The sequence below is a fragment of the Crocodylus siamensis genome, chromosome 4, assembly GCF_052110815.1.
Source record: "Crocodylus siamensis isolate JL-2025a chromosome 4, ASM5211081v1, whole genome shotgun sequence".
Taxonomy (NCBI): Eukaryota; Metazoa; Chordata; order Crocodylia; family Crocodylidae; genus Crocodylus; species Crocodylus siamensis.
The window spans coordinates 114779192-114787236 of record NC_143398.1 but is presented as its reverse complement, the minus strand read 5'-3'; positions in this window follow the sequence as shown (position 1 = coordinate 114787236).

Below are 8045 nucleotides of genomic sequence, written 5' to 3'. Positions count from 1 at the left end.
ATATTGCCTATGGGGTTCAGTTTGGTAGGTGTGTGGAGAACACCCAATTGAAGGTGGAAGGAATTGCTCCTCCTTTTGGAGGAAAGTTCAGCACCTGTCCAAGAGGTCGACACCAAGATTTAATTCTTTTGTTGGATCAGGGAGTCTGCAACCCACAGCTCTCAGGAAGGGTTGGATGTGTGAACCCTAAATGAAAAAGCAGCCCCCAGGCAATTGACAGCTTGTGTCTGACTCTTTGAAAGAGCAGGGCTTAAGACACATGCCTTCCCTCAGCCCTTTGTTCCTAGGCAGCTCCCTTCTCAGCATCCTGGCTTTTCTGGATCTCTTAGGTGCTCAGCTCTTCCCCGACATTTTACAGGGAACCTAGTCTCCCTGCTCAGGGCTGCTGATTTTGCTATGGTAGCAGAACAAATGCTGAATTCTCCCAGTGACTGCTGGCAAAAGACATCCCACAAACTCATACATGTGTTTGTTTGTGAAGCTTGAATTCCCCTCTCATCCCATCCCTAAGACTAGGGGGCCAAGGTTGAGGCACACTGGCAGGGCTGTGAAGAAGCAGTGGTTCTGTTGTATAGAGAATGAGATCCAGGTAGGCATCATAAAAAAGATGCTCATATGGGCTTGGGCAGCACAACCCTGATTATTGCAGTGCCCAACCTTTTAGTGCCTCATCACCTAATAGGATCCACAGCCCTGAAGGAGGGACCCAGGCCCTTTATATAATGCATGGGAATAGTTTGGTGCCCAGGAACAGGATGCATAGAAACCAGCACTGCAAACTATGCTACAGGCAATGCCAAACAGGCAGGTCCTAGGTGTATTCCCTGTAGTCCAGAGAAGGCCTGAAGGAATGGTGTTCTGAGGGAAATAGCTATCTCCCACTGTAATACATAACCCTGCTACAAGTAAAACCCCTATTCAAGTCCCTCCTTTGCCTGAATTTTGAACCTTCATCCCATATAAAAGGTTCTGATCAGACAGTAGCTTATTCTTGGGCAGGAGTACTCTTCCTTGCCCTACTGATTAAACACATGAGTACTCACTGGAGAAGGGATGCGAAGGAAGATCTTCCCTTACCCTCCTTAGGTGCTGTGGTTCCCAAGTTAAGTTCCTGAGGCACAGGGACATCTAACACCTTTTGAAATGAACAGGGTTACTCATCCAAGTGCTTAGGATGTGGACCTTGATATCACATCAGCACCTTTAACGAGCAAGAAAATAAGAAGAGCTAGTTAGAAAGATTAAAAAGAAACCAAAAAACAAACCCCGCCCAATTATTTCAGCCAGTTTAAACTAGAAATTTCTCTCTTCAATTTTTGCTTTGCCTCAGTCTAGGGTCAGTTTTAATAGGTGCTCTGCCACCATTGGGGGTCACTGTTTTATACATAACATATATAAGCCTCTTAATTATTTTTAAAACAAGTCTGGGAAATGATCATTGTAGCTTTCATTGCTAAGTTATTTCATCTCACATTCCATTCAAACAGGGAACAAATTTCTCCATTTTTGTTCCAAAATAATTATGTCCATGAATTCTTTATGCATCATCAGCTGTTTAGTTACAAATATTGTTCCCCCCACTATTTGAAATGTGACAAATTGAAGTGCCTTTGAATTTTGGTACTAGCCTGATGAAACTATTCTACTCAGGACTACTGGCTTCTACCCTGCACATCTGAAGAGATTAAATAACTGTGATGTCAAATGCTCACTACAGAATTACACAGTGTTCCCATCCCACACAAAATGCATGCTAAGCATGGTCTGATGTGATTAAGCTAATTCACGCTCTCCAGATTCAACTTAGAAAAAAAAAAATGGAAGATGCTCTCTCATGCTGCCAGCTCTTCTGAGACATAATTAGGGTCTTAGCTTCTGATCTTTATTTTAGGCATATTTTTGCCTCATTTTCCGAAAGGAAAACAGTTAGTGAAGTCTGCCCCACCTCCTGTCCAGAATTTTAACCAGCAATAAAAATTCCCCCAGCCAAAAGTGAGCTCTCCTGGTTAGCCAGAGGATCTGACTACTCCCTCCTTCCTCAAATCATTGTCAAGACTGACAATGGTAGATTTCAGGTATTGGCAGCAATTACTTCACAAAAAAACAGATTTACAACTGCTGGCTGCTCTTCTGTTCCCCACCCCACCTTTAAAAAGAAAGAGAGAAAGGATCTTTAGAAATAATATAGGAGCTGCTGAAAACTGAAGGGAAGGAGAAGACAGGAATCAATTAAAGCACCTCACCATTAGTTACTTGCTGTTAAAAAGCATTCAGTCTCCTGTCAGTGTCATGTTGTGAGCATCCTGCACCCAGTACTTTGTGCTAAGGAACCAAGAGGCTAGGAAAGGCAAGTTACTGTAAATCCATCCAGCAGTGCTCAAAGTTTAGCCACAAACATTTTGCCTTTTGAGTTTGAGAATGACATTTGTGTCCCTGCCCCATTCCCCTCCCCAACCCCATAAAGGAATTGTTATTGGAGTCCCCTCATTTTCCTACCTTTACAGTCTCAGTCAACCCTGCACGAACAGGTTCTTCAGTTCTTCCTGATTATCCTAATCACTTATTCTTAGACCACAGCACTTGATAACCTGAACCCTGGGACAGGGAATGCCAGTTCAAGTATTTATGAAATATACCCTCCCCTTTAGCATTATAGCAGACTGGCTACGAGAGGCTTACACCAGGCTGCACATCTCTGGCTGTAGCACTCTGCAGACTGGCAAGGGCTATAGCCTGGCTGCAAGCAATTGGAAGTGATTACAGGCTGCTTAGGAGGACTTGGCCAGTGGAGAAAGATAACTGGCTGGCCACAGGAACTAAAGGGCTCCCAGGGAAGAGTGCTAAGGGAGGAGCCAAACTCCTTCTTGGCATTTAGAAAGAGACCCAAGGCTGTGAGGTTGGAAGCAGCTGTACCATCACATAACTGGAGTCAGAGCTAAGCAGAAAAGGAAGACTACAGTGTAGAGGAAGCAACAGTGAGAGGCACCTTCTCAGGGCTAGATGAGACTCAGGGCTGTGAGTACACTCCATATCGATTATGTCAAGTTATGCTATTAGATGCCAATTTATGTTGGTGATGGTTCCTGAGAGGCAAGTGTACCCAGGAAATAAACCCCGCCCTGCAATTTTAAAAGCTTTTGAGCTAAGCAAACCCACAAACCTGCTACAAGACCTTTATACTTAAACCCTTCTTTCATGACCCTCCCTTGCTCAAACCCTCTCTTCCCTTGTTCTACATTCCCCTTCAGTTACCTCTGAGCCAGGAGTATCACTTGCTCCAAAGCAGATCTGGGATTTCTGGAATCTCTGAAGGTCTTCTCTTGTCCTTGTTTCACACTTCCAACCTCCCACTTTAGGATGTCCACAATCACCCTTCATAAACCTGTATGCTGAATAAAGTAAACTTCCTCTCTCCAAGCTCAGAAGACCTGATTTAATCTGTCGTATGATAATGCTCATTTTCTCCACCTGGGGAAGCCAGCTAAATGGGTCACAGGTGAGATTAGAATCATTACCTCTTGAAGATCAGTTTCTTTACAATGCTCCCACTGTGATGATCTGTCATTCCCATAATAGTGCTTGTTTACAACTGATGATATTTTGACATGTAACAAGTCAGAAGTCCTAAGAGGTTTGTGAACTAAGACTCTAATCCTACAGCAAAAGAGATATATGCACTGGAGGGAATGCCCCTGAAACAGCTAAATGAATATATCCACCCTAATATGCTAAGTAATTGACAGCACATCCCTGTGCATTACCAAGCAAGTCTAGGCAAGGTGACAGGAATAACCTTAAGTGACTCTTTCCATAAACCAGGGTTTTCCAAAGCAGTGTCAACTTTTGCCCTGAAGTTTCACAGTTTCATAGTTAGTAAGGTCGGAAGGGACCTGAGTAGATCATCGAGTCCGACCCCCTGCCATGGCAGGAAAAAGTACTGGGGTCAAATGATCCCAGCAAGGTGTTCATCCAGCCTCCTCTTAAAGACCAAGTTGTATGAGGAGAAGCTGTATTCCCAAACTCTGGAGCCCGGCAGAACTCAAGCAAGCAGTTTTGAACAGTTTTTGCTGTTTAAAATGTACTACTGTAGAGTTCAATGTTAAAAGCAGGAAAGATGTGTTTAGTCAAAAGTTTTTGCTGGTTTGCAAGACCAGTCAGATTTCTTAAGAATGTCATAATTAAGTATATCAGTGATCCAGAAAGTCAGCCTATTCCAGTCTGAAAAACAAAAGATATAGTAAACTGGAAAGTGGCATAACATTAAACTTAGGTTGTTTGAAATCAAAATTACCAAGACCCAGTTAAGTGTTATCCACACACTCTTGGTTCCACCCTGACTGGTTTGTAGATCTCTGAACTAATGGAATTAGAGGGAGCATTTGGGGGGAATTCCTCAACATGGTTCAAGAAAAGGAAGTCTATCTATACTGCCTCACTGCAGAGCCAGGGACCTGCTGGCAAGAAATGGGTCTTGCCTGTTCAATCCTGTTCCATCTGAGTCTGGCAATTAGGCAGTATGCGGCATACAGGGGTCCTGTGTGGGCTCCTCAGCACCACTCTCAGGTTCCCTGTCTCTAGAGAGCATGAAAAAATCTTTCTGAGCTACCTAGTCCATATCATGGCTGGGGTCTGATGGAGCAGGAGAGGGTGGGTAGGTTTTTCTTTTCTCAGTGGCAGTCCTAGGTTTGGTCAGGTGGCAGCAGAAACATAGCTTCAGTGACACTGGGTCACATTTGAACCTGAAACCGAACAGCAGTTAATGACCGTTCCCTTGGTAATAGAGACCTAGCTGACCCTGTGCTTATTACATAGCAGTAAATGCCTGACAGAGATTGAAATAAGACATTTGTGGTCTTGTACAAAAATTCTATTCAATGCTTAGACATATTTTCTCCCTGGCAAATGAGTTTTTCCTTTTGATCAAAGGGAGAAAGCCTGGTGGGCCAAACAATTACCTCCACTGCCTCAATTTCAAAACCTAGACATGGAGCTTTCATTTGCTAAGGAGTCCACAAATCTTGATATGGGTGGAGGACAAAGTGAATATCTCAACAGATACACTTACAGTCTGGGAATACCACTTTATATTGCAAGGGATGTAAGGAGGGAATTTTCTGATGAGCATGTATTACCTTTTGCATCTCAAATAACCCAAGACAAAAATACCCAAGTTGTAATGAGTGTTTGTTATAGTGTCAATGTCACCTTACAGTGATTTTTATTTTACCGTGCAGCTGAAGGATAGTAGTAAACTCCAAAAGATTAGGGGATTACAATGCCACCTATAAAAACAGAGAACCAAAGCACTCCTCCAGATCTCAGTGTTTCTTGTTTTTATTGGTCTTGGAGTGCAATCTTGCAGTTCCTCTACTTAGACTAGTTACTGGGTATGTTCCCCATATGTGGTAACTGCTTAGCACCCGCTGGCCCAAGTGTGCTTCTAGTATCTTCACTCCTTCCCTTCACTGGTACTGACCATCCTTCTTAAAACAAAATGTTTTGTTAACAAGCTGGAACACAGCCTGATCGTTCCTTAAGGAGACGATATTCAGGGCCCAAGGATGACCATCCCAACAAGCAGCAAGGGGGGCAGGAGTGCCTGAAAGCCCCCCTGGCTCACCAAGGGCATCTGGGAATGCCTGATTGCCAAAAAGGCGGCGTACACCCAGTGGAAGTGGGGTGCTATCTCCAAAGAGAAGTATACCTCCTCTGCTCGGGCCTGTAGGGGGGCTGTCAGGAAAGCTAAGGTGGACATAGAGCTAGGACTTGCGTCCAAAATCAAAGATAACAAAAAGTCCTTTTTCAAATATATAGGGAGGATGAAGAAAGCACCGGGAAATGTAGGGCCCCTGCAACATCCTCTGGGCAATCTGGTGGTTGCACCAGAGGAGACAGCAGACCTTTTTAACCAATTCTTCACCTCTGTTTTCTTGGGCAGGGACTGAGACTTCCCTACCGTGATGCAAGACAGACTCGAGGGGAACACCTCCAGACCTCAGGTTGGGGAGGACCGGGTTAGAGAGCTTCTGGAGGGGTTGGACGTGTTCAAATCAGTGGGTCCAGATGCTCTCCACCCCGGGTGCTGAGGGAGCTAGCAGGGGTTATTGCAAGGCCCTTGGCACGGCTTTATGAGCGCTCGTGGTGCTCGGGTCAGGTGCCGGATGATTGGAAGGTAGCCAACGTGGTCCCTGTCTTTAAAAAAGGGAGGAGGGAGGACCCAGGCAACTATAGGCCCGTCAGTCTTACCTCAATCCTAGCAAAACTCTTTGAGAAGATCCTCAAGGAGCACATCTGCAATGGGCCAGCCTCAGAGATGATGCTCAAGGGCAACCAGCACAGTTTCATTAGGGGAAGGTCATGTCAGACCAACCTGATTGCCTTTTATGATCAGGTCACAAAAGCCCTGGATGCAGGTGTTGCCGTGGAAGTAGTCTTTCTGGACTTTAGCAAGGCCTTTGACACCGTCTCCCACCCCATCCTCATTAAGAAATTGGGTGACTGTGGCATTGATGCCTACACAGTCGGATGGATTGCAGATTGGCTGAAGGGTCATGCTCAGAGGGTGGTGGTGGATGGGTCATATTCAGCCTGGGGAGAAGTGGGCAGCAGAGTCCCCCAGGGCTTGGTCCTTAGGCCTGTGCTGTTCAATTTCTTCATCAGCGATTTGGACGAGGGGTGAAAAGCACCCTGTTTAAATTTGCTGATGATACCAAAATTTGGGGTGAGGTGAGCACGCTAGTAGGGAGGGAAAGACTGCAGCAAGACTTGGATAGGTTACAGGGGTGGGCTAGCAAAAACACGATGCACTTCAACACTGACAAGTGCAGGGTGCTGCGCTTGGGCAGTAGTAACCAGCAGCACACTTATAAGATGGGAAACTCCCTTCTTGAGAGCACGGAGGCAGAAAGGGATCTTGGAGTTATTGACTCCAAGATGAACATGGGCTGACAATGCAAGGTCACGGTTGGCAGGGCTAACGGGACCTTGTCGTGCATCCACAGGTGCATCTCTAGCAGGGCCAAGGAGGTGATCCTCCCCCTCTGTGCAACACTGCTGGAGTACTGTGTCCAGTTCTGTGCGCCCCACTTTGGAAGGGATGTGGACAACATTGAGAGGGCCCAGAAGAGGGCCACCCGAATGATCCAGGGACTACAGGGCAGACCCTTCAGTGAGAGACTGCGGGACCTGAACCTGTTCAGCCTTCACAAGCGAAGGCTGAGGGGGGACCTGATGACAGTCTATAAACTCACTAGGGGGGACCAGAAGGGTTTGGGAGAGACCTTGTTTCCCCTAGCACCCCCTGGCGTAACAAGGAATAACGGCCACAAGTTGTTGGAGAGTAGGTTTAGATTAGACATCCATAAGAACTACTTCACAGTCAGGGCAGCTAGGATCTGGAACCAACTTCCAAGGGAAGCTGTGCTGGCTCCTACCCTGGGGGGTCTTTAAGAGGAGGCTTGATGCCTACCTGGCTGGGATCATTTGAGCCCAGTTTTTTTTCTCCTGCCCTGGCAGGGGGTTGGACTTGAATATCTATAAGGTCCCTTCCGACCTGACTTCTACAATTCTATGAGAAGAAAGAACAACTAGCCTGCATGCATTCTGAGTTTCATCTAACCTTCCGCTTCCTCTTAAGGGATGGGAACAGAACTGAAACAACTCTTTCGCCTTTGCTTTAGAGCAGTGGTTTTCAAACTTCCTAAAGGCAGGGAACCCTTTCATATCACTGCTTCTGCCACAGAACCCTTACCCCTATCTTGTGAATTGGGCAGAGTCAGATGACCTAGCCCCGGTGCTATACCAATTTCTGGCCCCTCCTGCTATTACCTGCAGTCTTTCTGTGGAAGTCCTGGTGACCTACTGCTGAACCCCAGGTTTCCACAGAACAATTTGAAAAAAACGCTGCTTTAGTGTGTGGCTACCAACAAAATGAGTTATCCATGCTAACCTGAATCTATCTAAAACAGGTAATGATAGCAGTGAAGCACGCACTGCATGTGTGGCTTAACAATTAAAGTACAGGTTCACCAGTGGTCCAAGATACG